Source organism: Periplaneta americana, chromosome 13 (genome assembly GCF_040183065.1).
Source record: "Periplaneta americana isolate PAMFEO1 chromosome 13, P.americana_PAMFEO1_priV1, whole genome shotgun sequence".
Lineage (NCBI taxonomy): Eukaryota > Metazoa > Arthropoda > Insecta > Blattodea > Blattidae > Periplaneta > Periplaneta americana.
This window is the reverse complement of record NC_091129.1, coordinates 106,008,396-106,030,245: the sequence shown is the minus strand read 5'-3', so window position 1 is coordinate 106,030,245 and position 21,850 is coordinate 106,008,396. Positions and strand designations below refer to the sequence as shown.

Below are 21,850 nucleotides of genomic sequence, written 5' to 3'. Positions count from 1 at the left end.
GTTTTCTGTCCTGGGTTACCCGGTCCTGGAACAATTTTTCCCTTGAAATTATTAATTACATTTACTTTGACAACATGTTTACAGTACTGATATTCTGTAACGAAAACGCAAATATCTGTTCCTTACTGTCTTTATTTTATACTCTTTGCACAAAGCAGTAAAAATATAAGGAAGGATCTGTTGTGCCAAAGTATGACGTAATTTGAATTTTTTTTTATAGATATATCACATCATTAAAATATTTTATGACATTTTGTAAGGATAGGCAATAAGGGCGAAGTAAAATGAAAATAATAAGAAATGAGATATTTTTATTTTAAAATAAATTTATGACAATATTATATTAATCAGCCTTTTAACAGTATAACAAAGACAAAAAAAAAATACCATGATGACAGCAAAGTCTACATAATCTTTCCAATTATCAAAATTATATATATATATATATATATATTTTTTTTTTAAAGGATTATATGAAGACTACCTATTACCTATAAGAATCTTCATAATTATTATGAACAAACAACACTTTTACCTTATTTTTATCTTCAATTGCTTTTAACTGCGAGATGTATAATGAACTCATAAAATTATCCCCTTTTGCTTTAAACAGAAATTTACAGAGTGTCCTCAGAAGTTACGCACCACGGGAACAGTTTCCAGGGTGATGGATTGGTTAATGTAGGCTTACAGAATGGCCACCATGTAGCTCTGACCTCACATCACTAGATTTAATTTAAAAGCCAGAATCATATATAAGGCAGAATCCCTCGACATACTGAGTGTGTGTGTGGAATGACTGTGTCACCATCAGAAACCTCTGCGTGCAACAACATGATAGGCTCATCTAACATATGTGAACTGCTGTTTAGCCTATAGTGCGTGACTTTTGCGACACACTGTATTGTTATACGTATAATAACGAATAATTATCTTGGTCTCTAATGATCAGAGTCATGTTTGCTCCACTTATTACAGTTACAATACGCAATTACCTACAGTTCATAATTATAATATGCTCACCATGTGAATGAAAAATATACAGCTGAAATCTCGGTCGAGAAATAGGCAAATCAAACTTCATTAATACACTCTAAATTTATTTTTGAAGTACAATAAATGTCAAAATTTTCATACAGCAATACAAAACCTGAAAACAGTTGACCACAAGTGTCGCATGGATCAGCTGATTACACAGATTACTCTGCCTGATAAAGCTGTCATCTTAATATTCATAAAATAATACAATCACGTATCACCCTTTTATTGCCAGGCCTAATTTAAGGGTGCTATTTAGAAATCAACTTCCGATTGTCGATTGTGGATTGCTAGATTGTTGCAGGAAGATGGTGTTTGCGCAGTAGCCACGAGTAAAGACATAATAATGCTCCCATGTATCGCACACTCATTTCCATTCGCTAGTCTGTGAGAAACAGCTGTTGATAATGGACGCGATTATTACTCGTCCCACGAATTGTGAGGTCCGTTCAGTTATTCGATTTCTTCACACTGGAGGAGTTAACGCTGCTGAGATTCACCATTGACTGTGTCGCGTTTATGGCAACATTACAAGTGATAGTGATATACGGGACTGGTGCAGAAAATTTAAGAATGGGCGTGAAGATGCGCACAATGAAAGAGGTCAAGGACGACATTCAATTGTGATTGATGAACTCATTCAACAAATTGAACAAACTGTGGTGAAAGACGTGGTTTCACAATTTCTGAATTCTCTGAAAATTTCCCACAAATTTCAAGGTCGACTTCTATGAAATTGTTACGGCAAGGTTAGGTTTCCACAAATTTTGTGCACGATGTGTACCATAAAATCTCACTGACCAGCATAAAGCTTAGAGAATGACTTCAGCCTTAATGTTCCTTCAGTGTTATCACAATGATGGTGATCAATTTCTGGACAGATTCGTGACAGGAGATGAGACATGGGTACAATTCGTGAATGCTGAGACCAAAGAACAGTCAAAGCAGTGGATGCACACCCAATTCCCGAACAAGCTAAAAAAACTCAAACAAACATTCTCGAACCGAAAGATGATGACTACAGTTTTTTGGGATCACAAAGGAGTATTGTTAACAAAATTTACGGGACCACAATAACAGCAGGTGTTTATTACGAAACGCTAAAGAAGCTTTGGAGAGCAATCCAAAACAAACACCGCAGATTGCTCTCCAAGGGTGTCATTCTTCTCCATGACAATGTGAGGCCCCATACTGCTGCTCACCCAAAGGCTTTATTGGACAAGTACACATGGGAAGCTTTCGAACACCCTCCCCCCTACAGTCCAGACTTGGCACCGAGCGACTACCACCACTTTCCCAAAACGAAGAACTAGTTAGCCACTCAGCGCTTCAATGACAACGAGGACCTCATGCACAGAGTGAAAACATGGCTGAGTACACAGGCGGCGTCCTTTTATGAACAAGGAATACACAAGCTAGTCCCACGCTATGACAAGTGCTTGAATTTATATGGCGACTATGTTGAAAAATAGTGTCACTACCCAGGAACGTTTTCCAGGCAATAAATAGTTTGTAACATTGTTTGTATGTGTTTTTTTTTGTGGCCAATCAGAAGTTGATTTCTGAATAGCCCTCGTATAAAAGTGCGAGATCATTTTATTTCATACTTCATAATTCTTATAATTAAAAGTATCATTCACAAAATGCATTTTATAAGGTTTAAAAACAGTTAAAGAGTTTGAAGTTAATTTTATAAAAAGTTTTTTGGACCTCTAGAATGCCAGTATCCATTTATTTTTCTGTACAACTATGGATATATATGATATACAGTGAAACCTGCCTTTGCTGTCACTTCATTTAAACGGCCACCTGGCCAAAAGGCCAATTTTCTCTGGAACCAATTGGATTTTCCATAAGATCAATACAAATTCTCTCTTTATTTAGCGGCCACCTCATGCGCCGGCCAGCGGCCGGGGTCTATTTGAATTGGAACCTGACTATAACGGTCACTATCCAACAAAATATCTTTTCACGGATACTGTCTGACCTATTTTTTCGATGGTTAGAGGACAGAGAGCAATATCTCGAGGACAATAGCTAAGTGTACAACAGTACACCCTCCATATCTTGGGGTTAGTTGGTTACTGTTTTATGACTCTTTTGTCACTTTTCACTCCGACCCTGCACAGCTATAAATTCTTACTCGTTTTTAAAGGATTGAAACACGGACTTTTTCTATTGAAAATGTCACGGTGTGTTTTAGGCCAGTAGTTAACCATTCGAATTTTTTTTTTCTCCTCTATCTATCTTTTTCTATTTCGACCAGCTTTTACGAATTTTGCTTCTTTTCATTCATTTGATTCAGAGGAACTGTGAAGTTAGTTTGAGAGAGAAATCATTTCTAACAATAAATCTAGAGGGTGTTAAGTTTAGAGGTGAGACGAAAAATGATTGAAGAAAGTGAGAGGGGACATCTGCTAGAAAAATTTCAAAAATATTCAAATGTGGAAGGACACAAATAAACAGTATAATTAAGAATAAAGATGAAATTTTAAAAGAATGGGAGAAAAATATGCGTGGTGGCCAAAAAAGGAAAGAGAATCTGTGTTCAGTAATGTGAATGATTTCGTTTACGAATGGTTAAAGTGTGTGAGGGCGAAGAAATTGCCAGTAAGTGGGCCTATGATTCAAGAGAAAGCTCTTGAAATTGCTAAAGAATTCAATGTAAGAAATTTTGTTGCTAGTAATGGGTGGTTAGAGTGCTTTAGAAAACGGCATAACATTGCAACCAATGTTACTGAAGAATGGAAAGAATAGACTGCCTTCAATTCTTGCGGAATATGAACTCAGAGACATTTACAATGTTGACGAAACAGGTTTTTTTTTTCAGCGCCCTTTCTAACAAAACTTTAAGTTTTCAGAAAAAAGAGTGTAAAGGAGGAAAGTTGGCAAAAGACAGAATAACTCTGCTCTTTTGTAGTAATGCTGCAAGAGAAAAAGAACCACTCTTAATGATAGGGAAATCATTGAAACCGAGATGTTTGAAAAATGTTGACATGGGCTTATTGGGGGTGAAATAGACTGTCAAAAATGAAGCTTGGATGACATCATCATTGTTTGAGAATTAGCTATGCGCTTTCAATTTCAAGATTAAATGACAAAATCGCAATGTGATCCGTGAAATTGGTGTTTCTTCCCCCAAATACGACATCACACCTCCAGCCCCTTGATCAAGGTATTAGCCAGTCATTTAAACTGAGGTACCGCAAGCGAGTTTTGTAAAGGCTAGTTGCAAGAATGGAAGAGGCTGACATTAATATGCACGATTGTTGTACGCGCACAGTATTTTCATGCTGATTCATAAAAAAACCGCAACCTTAATCAAGCGGCCACCTGATACAACGGCGATTTTACAAGGTAACTTCAGATGGTCGCTTTAGACAGGTTTCATTATATATATTTCATAAAGAACTTTAAACACAAATCACTATTCACACTTGGTTGCAGAGAATTACCAAAGGCAATAAACCTGGCACCAAAGAGAACATCTATAATTGAAAACTCTTTTGAAATAGAAAGGAAGGTTGCAGCTCATTTTAGAGACTAAGGAAAGATTAAGATAAGCTTATCAATATATATAGCTTTGAAATATATAGTGTGACCAAAAAGTCCTTCTCCAGTTTAAATACTTCATAAGAACAATGCATGGTATTTTTTCAGTATTTAAAGGTTATTTATTAAGCTGAAGTTAAACTGTTAAGATATATTCAAAGGCTAAATTGGGTGCAAAATAAACATACTTTCCCCTAGTCTTGTGAACCAGACGTTGCCTAAAGTGGATTTAGACAAATTCATGCTGCAGGAGATCAGTCATTTTTTGTGTCTAAGGTTGTACATAAGTACATAACTAAAAACCTCAAAATATGTACTAAATATGTAATATCAAAATTGCAGAGAGAATTAAAAATTGGTATTTATTTCAAAAAATTGTTTCATTTTAAATAAATATTAATTTCATACAAATTACACATTTATAAATATGTCACGATAATAGTTTTGGAGTGATTCTGAAGTTAATCAAGGCATGAAGCACAATGTGCCACAAGATCTTTCTTCATATTTTCAGGAATTAAGTTCTGTCAGCGACTGGACCGTATGTTCTTATACACCAAAAACAATTGCTTGACATTGCATGAGGTTACTGGTACATACAGACGTGGACAAATTATTAGACTAAAACTTTTTCTTAGAAACATAATATAATTCGTCATAACAACTATCAGTATAATTCACAGAGTCTCTATTGTTGTAAATATGATTTTGTTGTTGTTATCTAATGCCGGGCTTTGGCAACAAAGCCATTAGCGTTCTTGCTCTCCAATATTTCTCCATGGTTACATCTTCTGGTCTATTTTTCCAATGGTTAAGTATATTTTTTTCTGGCTATGTTGGTACTACTGGTGTTTTAATTATATACTAAAGAAGATATTCTCCCATGGCCTGCAAGAAGACCGGACATGAACGAAATTGAAAATCTGTGATCTATACTGAAGAAGAAAGTGAACAAAAAAGAGGCTTACAACAAAACATGGACTCATTTAAGCACTGTCTGATATCTGGATAAATGATGCTGATATTCAAAGAAAGTGTCAAACTTTGGTTTCCAGCATCCCTGACAAAATCAACGTGTTAATAAGAAATAAGGGATTGTTCACAAAATATTAGTAACCTCAAGACTGAATTTTCTGTTCATTATATCTGTGCAAAATACATTTCTGTTCATTATTTCTACCGATAAAGACAGCTTCGTTGTACATATAATTAATTTAGTCTAATAATTTGTCCACATCTGTATTAAACAAATGAATGTGGCTGACAGCAACGTCTTCTGGAGGGTCTAACAGTAAATAAACTGGTTTAACCCCGATTTCTTTCAAGGATTGTTTCGAATTTTTTCATGATTTACTTACTTTCACCTCCATGGACAGCATTGAGTTTACTTTTTTGCGTCACAGATGATGTTCCTCACACCATGGTGAAAGTCCAATAATTTTTAACTTTTTGATGCTTCCAGAAATCCAGCTGAAGTTGCAGTCGGCAAAGCCACTTCTCACGAATTTTAGAATTCTGTAAGAACGTTGCAAAGCAGTCAAGTGAATACTGTAATAAAAGATAAAGCCACTGTCCAGTATAATAAAACATGTAAAAGTTGAGTTGCCTTTAGACTGTGCGCGGCTGCTTACTGGGGAAGAGTAGCCACCATAACCAGAAAAAAGGAGATAGAGTCACTACATGTAAAGTTGGTATTTTTATTTCAGTTTTACATTTTTACTGAAAGCATAAAATGATACTGTATTTAAATATGATGATAATAAGCACTAACCTGTGTTATAAAGGATGTTGAAAATGATACCCTTCAGCAGCACATTCCAGGCATTCCTGTTAACTTTCAGCTCTTCAGGTGTTGTTTTACCAATTTCTCATCCAATAGCTTCTTTAGATCCTCTATTGTCTGCAGGTTTTCCTGAAAGACAATGTTTTTTAAGTTCTTCCGTAAATAAAAATCACTAGGAGTCAGGTCGGAGTTACGAGCTGGTCATAACCAGTACTGATAATTCTGTCCTCAAAAATCTCCACAACACAATTACATGATTCGTGTGCAGTGTTCTGCTGAAAGAATGACAACTAGTATTCAATGTCTGTTAATTGTTCGAAAAAGGTTGTATTTAATATGTCTCTTTGGTATCTTTCACCATTGATAGTACCTTCATAAAAAAAAATATGTCCAATTATTCTGTGCGCATTCAATACCAATTTTTTCAAGATGGAGTAAAACTTCATGCATAACATCGGGTTTTTTCTGAGCTCCAATATGGATTGTTTTGTGAGATGATGCGGCCATGCAATTCGAACCTAGCTTCGTCTGAAAATATCGCATCTCTAGAATAATACTGTCGTAACTCCCAAAAATCGAATTTTGAGTTACAGGCAGTTTTGTAATCTTTATTTAATCCTCTATCAAACAGTAGAACTGTCGTATCTCTAAGTTCAAGGGCAAAGTCTGCAGGACTCATACTGGTACTTGGTAATCTTGAGTTTTCATACGACTATGAGGTGTTTGAATGTTTATCTTGCATTTACTCAAAACTAACTTTTGGTAATTACAACAGTATTATTTTAAGGGTGTGATACGATAAATTCAGAATTCATTCTGCCAGCGGCAACACTTTTTGCAGTCTCCAGTTACAGAATCGAACTCTAGTCGTGAAATTGCGCGGTTGCAATTCAAGAACCACAGAAATTTTATAAGGTTTTAATTTAAGTAATTTAATGGCATTTGGTGCTGAGGATTTTGAAACGTCTGTTTCCTGAACAAGCCAACAAAGGGTCTTTGGGCGTGTTCGAGTCATCGCCTATTTCATCTAACTTTACTTCCATAAGAACATAATATTTCGGAACATGTTTGTCATTAAGAGAGCCTGTCTCTCTTAAGGGACACTAGGACTGAATTTTTGGCCAAAATGCTAAAAATAAATATTTTTGTTTTTTCACATAAATAATTACCTTATACATTTGTTTAACATTCTGTCCTATATTTAGCCCCCGCCTACTACTTTTAAATGTCTGGCAACTATTTTTAAAATGCCACATCCCCTAAAAATTGCATTTTCTCAAAACTACGTTTTTGGTCAATAATAAAGTCCCTAACAGCTTCCATTTGCTCCAATTTACATGAAACTTTGCAAGAATACTCAGAATATTGCATACACTACACAATGCTGTGCATGGAATCAGCTCTTCACTTAAATCTTTAGAAGATAAGAATTATCTTATGAACCATTCTCAAATTTAAAAATCCATATGCAGTTTTCTTTATCATGAAACGTAAGTTCTTCACAGAAGATTTTTAAAAGTAAAAATAAATCTGAAGCCGACAGGGATGTTTTGAATTTAAGCATAATTTAACATCATTAAAATATATGGAAATTAATATCTAAGGAACTAATGAACGAAACTTGGTGAAATCTGGTACTGTTATTTAAACATACAGACACAACAAACCTGCCGAATTTGAAAGAAATTAATCAAAAACTTTAGAAGTTTAAAAACTCAGTTCCAGTGCCCCCTAACTTTTTAACAAGCTGGTGAAGTTTCTACACCTGGAACACCTGCCAGGATATTTTCTTGCAAATCGCCATACCACTTTTCTGCAAGAATTTGTTTTCACATATGTATCATATATAAAGCCCGTTTTTCAAGCTTATATTTATGTACTGGCATAACTAACGAAGAACAAGAACAATTAGCACACAATGAAAGCACCAAGTAATACACGAATGCACAAGTATTTGCTGACAAAGCCTCTCTCAAATTAACTATAAGCGGCTACCTGCACATACATTATACGGCCTTGATAACTGAATTTTCCCAGTACACAGCTGCATTTAGGTGGCCCATAACTCAAATAACCTCACTGTACTATCCTTGTTTCACTCTTTTTTCCCTTTTGTATTTCAACATAAAATCTTTATCCTGTTGGCCTCTTTTATTCCCAAGTGTATTTAACAGTTGATACAACTGAAACATTTTATTACATGACCATTATCAAAACATATACACAACCAAAAATTCCAAGATTCATGTATAAAGTAACATTATTTAGATTTTCATCACTCTGCATTTAAGATTCTAAATGAAGGTAAAAACAATGGTGGCCTATTCAGAGGATACCAAGAGGTGTAGTAACCATACTTATTTTCATTACTCTCACACTCTTTTGTTCATCTGATCAGAATCTTCAAAATTAAAAGGATCAAACTTGGCCAAAAGAAATGGACTTTGAAGAAGCAATAAAAAATTTAGCATGTATTCATTCAGAAAGGAGTCAAACTTGAGGTCCTGTACCATAGGTTTACAGCATATGAAAGAACCCTGCTAGTCCCTTTATACTGTTGTTGTTGCTATTGTTGTTAACTAATACTGAGTTTTTGGCATTAAAACCATTAACCCTCTTGCTCTTCAATATTGCTCACACAAAATAGGTTTAGAGGAAAGAGCTGGACATTGCTGATGATGATTCTGATCCATTTCTTCCTGAAGACTGCACAATGGACAAAGTGATGAAGAAATAATTCAAATTTTGTTCAAGTGATTTGACAAACAGTCATGCCCTGTGAGAAATTGATTAGATGCAACTGCACTTATCCTTGGATACTCAGGAATTATATTTTTTGCACATTGAGACACTTCAATCTTTTATTATTTGAAATTTCGTGGAAATAATTTTACATTACATCTTAACAATTTGAGTTCATTAATCTTTTAACTGTTGAAAATGACTAAGTTGACATGGGGTTTTCTAAGATTTTGTTGTGCCCCAGGGCTTAACTAAGCCCTGTAGCATATTTTCCAAATTGGCATTGGTTTCAAAGCAATTCAGGAAGTGCTTTCAACTATGTCCACCAGGAAATACAGCACAACAATGTACAGTGTCTAGCAAGGAGGGTATTTCACAAACACTGAGATTCTTCATTGAAAGCATGCGGATATTGATAGAATACAGCTGATGTGTGGATGTAACTTGCCTGTCACGTGTAAAGAAATACCATTGGTTTCGAGAAGAATATTCCTGCCCAATAAATCAAAACTGGACTAATCACATTGGTCAAGTGAAATTAATCATGCATTCTAATTGGCTAAATTTAAATAAGCATAGTTTGGGCTTCTTTCTTGGGCAAAATTCCAATAAAGCGACTTGTTCCTGTATTGTCAAGGATACATTTAGATATAATAATTAGGGCATTATGATTAAGGTGACGACTTAAATTTTATGTTAGCATGAAGGTCCTAAGACCAAATAAAGGTCCTACCTGGACGGTAGCAAGGCTGACGTGTGATGTTACAACCGGAAAGCCGGTAGAAGAACACACAAATGCTTCATTAATGGATTAGGGGACAGTCTAGAGGGTTGCAAGGAGAAGAGTCTGTTGCTCGGCAATGAAGGTATACAAAGAAGCAAAGGAGAAGATGGTGGCATATTATGTAAGTAATGTCTTTAATTTGGAATAAATCAAAAAAAGCTGTTTGTTAATAATCTTGAAATTTAAATTACTTGAGATCAAGAAACCAAGTAGAGTCCCTACGTATCCTGAGTAGAACCAGCATACTGAGTGAAACAATGTAGAGACAATCTTTCCCATTATAAGATATTATAATGATGGTATCAGAAACCCTGATGAGTTTGAGTATGGTCACTGATGGGAGTTGAACACAGTAGCAAATCGCTGTGCAAGTCATCCGACATAAGTTAAAGTAAAACTTAACTTAAATAATTTTAAAGGAAAAAATTGTTCCGGGACTGGGTATCAAACCTAGGATCTACCACTGAACTATCCAAGAACTACATCAGATCCCGTGTCAATTGTTCCCTTTATGTCCACATACCTCAAGTGGGTTGACAGACGTCAAAGACCCAACATAGAGCGCACACTATACTGTGTGACTTTAAAATGTGGTTTCATGTTAATGAACAGGGGAGTAAGCTTATATTATGCGAATCTGGCTTCCAGGTGTAGCTTCCTGGTACTGGAATAATTTTTCCCTTTAAAATTATTCAAATCAGCTTTACAGGAAGCTAAACCTGGAAACCAGATTCGCAAAACTTAACTTGTGTGCAGTAGAAACGTGCACAACAATTTTACTTCCCTTCTTAGCAAGACAGTCAGCAGCTTCATTACCAGGTAATCCACAGAGTTCCAGTATCTATTCAAAAACTATCCTTTTATTAAGTCTCATCAGGTGGTGTATAATTTTCCAACAATCAATTATTTCTTACTTTTAGGGGGTTCTGTGTAGGTGATATAACTGTAATAATAATAATAATAATAATAATAATAATAATAATAATAATAATAATAATAATCCGTGGCGCTACAGCCCATAAAGAGCCTAGACGACCAGCCAGCTGCTGGCCTCACGCCCACATGCCGAAGCAGAGGTGGACGATCATCCAACTAGAATGAAGGTATCGTGTGGTTAGCACGATGATCCCCCCAGCTGTTATAGCTGGTATTCGCAACCTGATTTCGCTATCTATCGTAGCTCCCCAAGTGCATCACGATGCTGGGTGGGCACTGGCCGAAATTTCATGAGAAAATTTCTTCCCCCATGAGGACTCGAACCAGCGTGCATTCCGTAACGCGAGTCCTAGGTGGAATGCCTTAGACTGCGACACCACGGTGCGGGACATGATATAACTGTCATAAGTATAAAAATAAGGTGCCTACGTTAAAACAGTTATATTTTTTGCTTCATCACTTTCCAATATCTTTAATCCCTTTACACTGTGAAACTTCCAATTCAACATGGTTTGGACAAATCATAACAACACTTCAAACTAACACTCGACTGTCAATTTATGAATCAAACAGGAAGAGTGATTGGTTGGTATCCAATGCTAAGCAGTTAGTGCTATTTGCCTCCCTTGCACCTCAATATTTAGCAGAAAGTCTGGAAAATTACAAAAAGGGCATACAGAAGATTCTGCTATACAATTTCTGTGTAAATATTTACTGAGACAATGGTGGCATTGCTGTAAGTAATCTGAATAGTGTCACAGCAGATTTTTGTGAAAGTGCAGTTACCCATTAAATTAGATGTACTGCATAATATATCTCCCACTCATTTTTCCGTTTGCTTTAGAAACATTGTAATTTTTTTAATCAAATTGAAGACCCTCCCAGAATAAGGATGTAACCAACAAAACTGTAATTCATGTTTCAGGAAAAAGAAAACTAATTTCAGGGACATATTTCTTTAGGCCTAGATTTACTATCACAACCAACCATTTGACTAAACAAGGATATAGCTTTATTCAGTCATTAAATGCAATAATTAATTTTTATAAATGAATGCTTCGAAATTTTTTTTTTCATCTAAATCACATATTTCAAGAATTTGATATTACATCCTGGAATTAAATATGATATGAAAATTAATAAAGAAAAAACTAAAATTATGGCCTTCTGCGGAAAATACCCTGTGCCTTGCAAAATATGTTTAAATTCAAAAATATTAGAAAGGGTAAATTATTTTACATATCTCGGATACACATTATCTTTTTTCGATGAAGTAGACATTTCACAGAAAATTTCTAAATACACAAAAACAATGGGAATAATTAACAACATTATGAAACCTTCCCTAGTACAAAGGCATACTCGAATTCGCCTTTACAAGACCTTGGCGAGACCTGTACTTTGTTACGGCAGTGAGGCATGGACATTGAGGAAGAAAGACGAAAGCAGAATAACGGCTAATGAAATGAAATTTATGAGATATACACCGGGATATACGAAATGGGATCACAAACGCAATGAAGATATAATGGAAGAATTACAACTAGAACCTGTAATTAATCACGTAAAACATTATCAGAACAACTGGATAAATCATCTGCATTGCATGCATAGAGATAGAATCCCAAAAGTCTTGCTCCACTATCGTCCAAACGGGAAGAGATCTCTCGGTCGTCCAAAGAAGCGCTGGATTGAAAATTCAACTGTAAGATCGTAACAGGCCATTTGGCCTAATACTTGAAGGAAAGAAGAAGAAGTTACATCCTTTTTCTGGGGAGGTCTTCAATTATTATATTCTGATTTTATTATTTTTCAAGACAGGCACAGATGACTCTGGAGTAATTCTGCTAACCTTCGTGGTCAAGAAATCAGTTGTCACTCCTCAATGTGCAGAGATCCACTGAAGTACGGATCGTTTATTTAATTTGAGCAACTGTCTTACAGTAACAAGGAAGTGTAAATCTACTGTAAAATGCAGCTCTGTATCTTATCAACTTTTAAAGTTATCCAATTGAAATTTTTAAGACCGTTTAAAGAAACACTGGTAAACATAACCTGTAGTGAAAATATAATAATTTTAATGAACATTTTTTATTTAATCTTGTGAAAAAACACTGAGACATAAATGCCAATATTTCTCATAAACTAGTAAAGGCACTTGAATGATTTTCTTTTTACAATCTACAGGCATCATTTAATTTTAGTAATTAGAATTATTTTCTAGTTAATCTGAACTCAAACATGAATTTTCTTATTTGGAAAATTAATGCAATAACGTTGTAATTGGACTCAACACATTCATCAGATGGACATAAGCAGATTATCACATTTAATCCTGAAATACTACCTGTAGAAGAAATCAAGGTCGACTTCTCAAGAGACTTCGGAAAAGACCATGGGGCCTACAATCCTGATTGCTTTACAATGACGATGATAAAATGATTTTTATGTAAATAAACACCACTTTGTTTTAATAAAACAGTGTTTTTATTTTTATGTAAAACTCATTTTCAACAAAGTTTCAGCAACTTCAAAAACAATCTAATATCCAGGTTTTCCTCTCATCTCAAATCTAATATAAATGAAAATGACACAAGAACGCCTACCTCTTCATCTTCCCAAAGCGACTGAATATGATCTCCAGGTCGTCATCAGTTGTAACAGGATTCAGCTTGCAGACGAACAGGATGTTCTCAGGGGGCGCCATTTCTGCATCAGGCAGATCCCCCATGATCTCCAGAATAGTGAGTGGCCTGTGCACGGGCTTCACGGCTGTGCTCCCGTTCTTCAATCTTCACAGCTGTGATATCTCACGAGTCACCAGTGCCTTGTCTGGTGCAATCCGTCCATTCTACCAAAGGAAAAGCACTTCTTCAAACACAGCTCAGGCACAACCTGTTGCTATTTGTATTAGAAGTTTTATTATGACTTTCAAAGTTGGTTAACCTGAAAATAATATTTCGGGTTTTCAGTTTGTATCTTAAAATAAATACCAGAATATACCTCAATTATGTCCTACTGTGAATAAGTCCATTGTTTAGGTTGGCAAGGATGACGAAATAAAGATCAGTTTACATACTACTAATGAAAAAATTGTGTCCATCGCTGTGGAATAACAGTTAGCATATCTGACTGTGAAACAAGCAGGCCTGGATTAAAATCCTGGTTAGAACACATTACTTGGTTACTTTTTCTGAGGTTTTCCCGCAACCAATTGAAGCAGAATTGCTAGATAACTTTCGGCATTGGATCTCGGACTCATTTCACCATCATTTATTCACATATCATTATTGTTATTATCATAGCTAGGGTTAAGTTCACGTGCAGCATGCTATATTTGTACAAGAGCACAGTAGTTTGGCTACAAATATCATTCACAGAACAGAAGTGGTAAGCACAATAAGCATCAAGCTGCAGTGCAAGCCTTCAGGCCCCTCCTCCAAAAAAGGAAAAAAAAAAAAAAAGGAAAAAACATATTATACATTTTTTTATTGTATAAATCATCTATCAAATCGTAAGTTTCTGTCAGATGCGTTTCCAATTCACTGTGGGCTAAAGCAAGGAGATGCACTATAACCTTTACTTTTTAACTTTGCTCTAGAGTATCCCATTAGGAAAGTCCAGGATAACAGAGAAGGTTTGGAATTGAACGGGTTACATCAGCTTCTTATCTATGCGGATGACGTGAATATGTTAGGAGAAAATCCACAAACGATTAGGGAAAACACGGAAATTTTACTTGAAGCAAGTAGAGAGATAGGTTTGGAAGTAAATCCCGAAAAGACTAAGTATATGATTACATCTCGTGACGAGAATATTGTACGAAATGGAAATATAAGAATTGGAAATTTATCCTTTGAAGAGGTGGAAAAATTCAAATACCTGGGAGCAACAGTAACAAATATAAATGATACTCGGGAGGAAATTAAACACAGAATAAATATGGGAAATGCCTGTTATTATTCGGTTGAGAACCTTTTATCATCTAGTCTGCTGTCCAAAAATCTGAAAGTTAGAATTTATAAAACAGTTATATTACTGGCTGTTCTTTATGGTTGTGAAACTTGGACTCTCACTTTGAGAGAGGAACAGAGGTTAAGGATGTTTCAGAATAAGGTGCTTCGGAAAATATTTGGGGCTAAGAGGGATGAAGTTACAGGAGAATGGAGAAAGTTACACAACACAGAACTGCACGCATTGTATTCTTCACTTGATGTAATTAGAAACATTAAATCCAGACGTTTGAGATGGGCAGAGTATTAGCACGTATGGGCGAATCCAGAAATGCATATAGTGTTTGTTGGGAGGCCAGAGGGAAAAAGACCTTTGGGGAGGCCGAGACGTAGATGGGAAGATAATATTAAAATTAAAATGGATTTGAGGGAGATGGGATATGATGATAGAGAACTGGATTAATCTTGCTCAGGATAGGAACCTATGGCGGGCTTATGTGAGGGCGGCAATGAACCTCCGGGTTCCTTAAAAGCCAGTAAGTAAGTATAAATCATCAAAAGGTACAGTAGAGGAAGCAAGACCTGACCTGTGACCTTACCATATTCCGTGGCTATATCACCAGTTAGTATGGAGGGGAAAGATAGGTTTTAGTCTGAGTTAGACTTCCGTGTCGGTAGATTGGTATAATATTAACCATCATGAAACAAGCTCTCTTTCTTATGGTTCATTCTTTCCATTCTCGCACAACTCACATGCCAGGTCTCACCTCCTTATCTATATGTGAAAAATGTTTTGGATGTTGTTATTCAGACTATTAATAAAACTAAGCCTTCATCTTTGGAACATCGAAAGTTTCGCAATCTGCTGAAAGATATAGGACAGGAACATGAAGACCTGCCATATTACACTGAAGTCAGCTGCTTTAGATGCTCCGGAAATTTTTCAACTTACGTAGTTCAATTGCCGATTTCTTTATCAAGCAGATGTGTTCATTACATTTATCAAATTTGAATTATTATTATTATTATTAAGTTATTACTATTATTTAAGGCACTTAAACACTTTTATGTGGCGCCTGAGTTCTTTCACTGAGTTTAAAGAAAAAATTAAGACTTTAACTTCATTTATGTCGCTATGACTAATACATAACGTTAATGAAAGCGGTTTTAAGAAGAAATTCGAGTGTGTAATGGATTTTATTAATTAATTACAATTAGAGATATCAATTTAACTGTTAATCGAATCAATTAAAAATTATCGTGTGGTGAAGGAAACATAACTGCCTTGTGAAGTCTGTGCAGCACAAAATCTGTGTATCATTTGGTGTCATAAATTCTTAAGCAGGTCATTAGTGTACTGTAAATTGAAGTTCTTGCTTTCTCACTTTATAAAAGCTAAAAGCAATAATACTGTAAGTACTACTACGCATAAATCCCTCCTTAATAGCTTTTTAATTAAAAATGCAGCTTAGGAGTTATGGAAGGGATGTACTGTATATTGTATCTTATTTGCAGAGATGTCTTGTCAAAATAACCACCTGAAGATAGCTAGAAATTTTAAATTGGCAAGAGGATTAATGATTCGAATGATGGTGTTTTTTGTGGTTGAATAGCTATTTCTGTTTCGTCCTCATACACATTAGTTGTTTATGAAACTGTCGAAGCTCAGATTTTGGTGGCTCTAGATCAGCCATGTCAATGAGTACTCGCTGTAGGAATTTCCTCGTTCTAGTCAGTCCTTGCTCATAGATACACACTTCACTTCCCCTCCCAGGGGCAACAAGGATATAAGGATCTTGTAGTTAGTTAGTGGGGTTTAAAAGGGCGCGTCAGCTGCTATGGCTATTTTCGCATTTATCTACGATCTTCTAAGCAGGGATGAGTACACATGCCTTTCAGTGTTAAACCAGAAGATACCTAACCAAACTTGCAATTAGAATTCATTCATCCTGTGTGTGACAGAACACTGGAACAACAATGCAAGGAGAATGATATATTTTCCTTTTACAAGCGCCAATCACTTAATCGCTTCTACTTCCCTAAGTTTACTCCGTAATCATTTGAATATTTGGAAGCACATACACGCATACACAGGGTGCTTAAAAAGTGTTACATACTTTTACAGAAGGTAGCATAGGTCGAAAATATAAAAAAAGTTCCTATAAACATGTGTCCGGAAACAAGTATCTGTTGAGATATGGGTCATGCTGTATTGTGGCCTATGATAGTCATTCATTCAAAAACACTAAACAATGGTGCATGTTTTGAGAGTGGCTAACATCCCTCAACAGAAGTAAACAGAGAATATATTAATAAACTACAGAGTCTATCATTTTACTTGTGTTAGTAAGTATGTGCAGTATTCAGTAGTGTAGGCTGCCTTTCTGTTTATGCATGACAGAGAAGAAGATGAGAATACGGACGAATTTTCTTGATCTTCTTAAGCAGCAGAATTATTATTTGATTAATACCAGAAACATTTTATTGCATACATGAGAAAAACACTACCAAAATTATCACAGCACTCAAACTTCCAAATTTGTGTATCTCCAGAAGAGAAATTATGTTTACTTTGAGTTAAGGTTTCATTTAATTCAATTTTATATATAAATTGAAATTAATTCTTATATAGATTTTAATTAGAAAAAAATTGCCTCAGTCCATTCATCATAGCTACAAATAAATCACGTAACACAGGCAAGTGAGCAAGCGTGCTAGAAGAAAACAAATATATTTGATCAACAGAGACGCGTGTACAAGCTTGCGTTTGCAACTTGCATCCAGTGTTAACAACTTCGCCCTGCCATAGTAGTTTCAAGTAGTCGTTCACGAATTTTGTTTCTTCAGGCACACAGGCACTTCCATTTTACTTGCCCAAGCATGCCTCCGATGTGACCACAGCTAATGCGAAAGGAGGAAGAAGAATATTAAATCTGATCAATTAGTAATACAAAACACAATACTATCGCTCGTCTCAGAATTGGACATATTAAGCTCGCTCACTCCTACTTAATAAAGAACCCTCTCCAACATGTGTATATTGCCATTCTCCAATTTCTGTCAGACACATTCTTCTAGCCTTGAACTCTACATAATAGCTGGAGACAAGAGGCCAGCATCAATAATCTTCATTCCGCACTTAATGACTTCAACAAATCAAAACAGATTCTTCAGTTCTTAACCATTTGCGGTCGGATTTAAATACCGCAGTCAGTCTGCGCGAAAAATGTGTCGGATGCTGCCCGCCATGGGATGCAACGCAGATATTGCAGTGGCGGATGTCACCCGACATGGGACTCAAAAGGGTTAAAGAATGACACTATTAATCAGTTATAATTTAATGTCACTGTATATTTAGTCATTCGTTTTGGATTATGTGTGTATGTATGTATTTATTCACACTGCAAATGGGTATATACCCGGTGGCAGTGGTAAATAATTACACTCAATAATGACAATTAATAATAAACACAACTAATAAAAAAACAATAATTAATAATTAATAATATAATAATAATAATAATAATAATAATAGTAATAATAAAATAATAATAATAATAATAATGAGCATCCTAAATTAAATGAAGCATGGTCACTTAAAATAACATTTAAAGTAAATCTAATTTGTATCTTAACCCTAAGTTCGAACTAAGACCCTCGAGTGTGACAGGTTCATACCTGCACAAGTACCTTTCGGCACTACACTTATTTCGCTGTCAACTCACTCACTGCACTGATTCTACCTGATTTCACTAACACTTCTAACCATTTCACTGTTCAAATACTTCGCACAGCCACTTCACTGACACAAACACACTTCACTTACACAATAGACTTCACTGACACTACACACTTCACTGACACAACACACTTCCTCACTGATAGAACACTTCAAATAACAAAATATCAATTACACCCTTTAAGTAGTGTGTATAACATACTACCGTCTATTAGTAAAGTCCTTAAGCCTATTTTTAAATACATTTTTGGTTATTGGTAAAGCCTTTAGTAAGTCTGCAGGTAAAGCATTCCAGTCCCTGATAGTACGAGTACGATATACTATAAGCAGTAACATGAGCTGCAGCCAGGAAGTCAAAAGGATGATAGCAATAGCAAAGGAAGCATTTAATACAAAAAGGAGTATCTTATGCGGACCTCTGGAAAAAAGAACTAAGGAAGAGACTAGTGAAGTGCTTTATGTGGAGTGTGGCATTGTGTGGAGGCAGAAACATGGACAGGACATTACGACGAAGTGAAGAGAAGTGACTAGAAGCATTTAAAATGTGGATATGGAGAAGAATGGAGAATATAAAATGGACAGAGATTATAAGAAATGAAGCTGTGCTAGGAAGAGTGCGTGAAGAAATACAATATGTGCAGTTCTGCGTTGTGTAAGATTAAAATATAAGATTATTAACATATATATGGCTAATAAGTGAAGATGAATAGGAAGGTGAAAAAGAGGAAAGACTGGAGAATGCTGGGTTTGCAGTGAAGAATCTACACTTGGGCAGAAAGCTATGATTGAATGAAGCCTAGTGTTAACATAAAACAAAGGCTATGAACACTTAGAAAATGTGAATAATTTTCAAGGGAAAAATTGTTCCGGGGCCGGGCATCGAACCCGGGACCTTTGGTTTAACGTACCAACGCTCTACCAACTGAGCTACCCGGGAACTCTACCCGACACCGATCCAATTTTTCCCTCTATATCCACAGACCTCAAGTGGGCTGACAACCATCAAGCAACCAACTTCGAGTGCACACTAACTCCGTGTGACTTAAATTGTGGTTTTCTGTTAACGAACAGTGACGTGTATTACGCAAATCAAGATTTCAGGTATAACTCCCTGTAAAGTTAATTTTAATCATTTTTTTATTCCGGCCCCGGAACAATTTTTCCCTTGAAAATTTTTCAAATCAACTTTACAGGGAGTTATACCTGAAATCTTGATTTGCAGTTAGAAAATGTCTTCACATGCTCACTCACATTTGTGTTTCCATATAGTTTTAAATTGCTACTCTCAAAAGTATGTTTGCCCGCGATCCAGGACAGTTTTTCAAATTACCGGACAATCCCACCGAAAGCTGGAAGGGTGGCAACCCTACTTAATATCGTTCAGCCAACTGTCCAAAGACAGGTTGGAACTTCGTGATTCCAATAAGGCATCACTCATGAAGCAACTAAGCCAGGAGATATTGGGGTAGGATAGCCAGTTCCTTTCTCCCTTCATTGCATACCTCGCTGACTAATCAGACTTCAGATGAATGTCACTAAGATTGGCAAAAAAGAATTTTTGGAATATCATGACTTTATTGCAATTATGTTATGTGCTATACAACGCACAAACATTGCCTTAAGTGTCTTATCTTTAATCCTCTTCTGAAGACCATTTAACTGTCCGGACGGGAACACTTGCCTCATTGAAGCACTAAGTGGTTAATTTTCCCAGTTAATGAAGGGTTGAAAACGTTTTTCTAACTTATTATTCACGTGATTCTTACCTGAGTAGAGGCTTTGGTTTGAAGATTTTCACTCCCTCAGAAGGTGAGAGGGCAGACACTGCAGTTTGGACCGCATCTCTGTACAGTTGCAGCTTCACATGGTCTCCACGCTGATGAAACACCACAGCTTCCTCGTGAATCATTGGTGAAACGTACACATCATTTACCTGAAAAATGAATGTGGATTTGTTACAGTATGGACTTGGAATCTTGGGGCATTAGATCGTCATATGATAGAGTAAAGCAACATTTGCCCAACAAGATGACTCAGTGCTAGTTTGTTTTTAGGTTTGGCTAAATTTCAGAACACGGATTCCTTACTGTCCCTCTTACTTCAAAATTCCAACCTTGTGCACACAAAATAAATTGGCACTGAAAAGTGCCTTTTCGTAAGCATGATGTGCATTCGACAAAAGCAGACAAATCTGCTCTTTTTAGTATTTTAAGATACAATTGTCGGTGAGGAATCCGTATACCTTAGGTCTGTTTAGTTGTAGGGTATTTTTAAGTCATATATCTTATTTTTGGGCATTTTTCTTTTATATTTTAAGTCATCAAAATCCTAGCCCTACTTATTTGCACACATACACTTAGTACACTCACTGCCACAGAATTTAGGTCTGCCACGTCCACGTCTAGGCACTTTTAGTCACTAGTAATAATTACTGAATGTACAAAAAAAAGTATTAACGATATCACAATAACAATAGTCAATTAACTACAAATTCAACACTAAGTTCAGACATCTTGCTTCCGTACAATTTGGCGCCAAAAATATATTGAAAATCGACTTCAGTGTTGCCAACACATAAATTGTATCCCCCATCAGTGTTATATCACAGTCTAGTATATACAGTCGCGAAGCTCAATACGTAGTAAATATGCATACATTAGGTAGTTGCTCACCACTAGGATCGCTAATATCGCCTCATTACAGGCAATGCAAAATAGTACCGTCACAGTCTATTGTTTCTTGCACCCTCAAAACTCAACCTTCGTGACTGTACATAGTAGACTGTGGTTATCAAAGAGTTTGTAATACTTACAAACTTATATATACATACTTATACTTATATATTACAAACTCTTTGGTGGTTATATCTAGAAATCCGTCAGAATCCGTCAAAATTGAAAAAAGACCTATCCATATATCTATATAAATTAAAGCAAATATTAACGAAATTTCCTCACCAATCTTGAATAAAATAATAATAATTCATCCACATCATCTGCTTCTAGTTCTGCAGTTGATGTGCTACCCCAAAAATTAATCAATTAAAAACGACAGCAGCTAAAAAAGTCAAAACACAATGCAAATCGTAATTTCCGCCAGAAATTCCGTTACCCGTCAAAGCCATTCTTTCCCCGTCCCCTACATTAAAATTCCGTCAGTTTTGACGGAATTTCCGTCCAGTTGGCTACACTGATCGACTTACAAGCAGTGTCGCCACAGGCCAAAAATAAAATGTACCAGATCTCACAGAAAATTGTACACTGGCGCTCAAAGAACCAGAACCACCAAAACCAAAGATGTAACAAATTGACAAACTTTGAAAT

General features: G+C 35.9%; 1 long non-coding RNA gene across 4 annotated transcripts; it reads right to left on the bottom strand.

Annotated features, from left to right (window-relative positions):
• Positions 1 to 294: 294 nt before the first annotated feature.
• Positions 295 to 21,053, bottom strand: LOC138712205 (uncharacterized). Of its 4 annotated transcripts, none has more exons than XR_011335667.1 (5): positions 20,882 to 21,053; positions 20,294 to 20,460; positions 13,442 to 13,686; positions 6,362 to 6,502; positions 295 to 6,105 (listed from the first exon to the last, which is right to left on the bottom strand). It is a non-coding gene; the product is annotated as an uncharacterized lncRNA (long non-coding RNA). The 4 variants fall into 4 exon arrangements; XR_011335666.1 differs by having other exon boundaries at positions 295 to 6,138; positions 20,897 to 21,053; XR_011335665.1 differs by having other exon boundaries at positions 20,897 to 21,053.
• Positions 21,054 to 21,850: the final 797 nt, after the last annotated feature.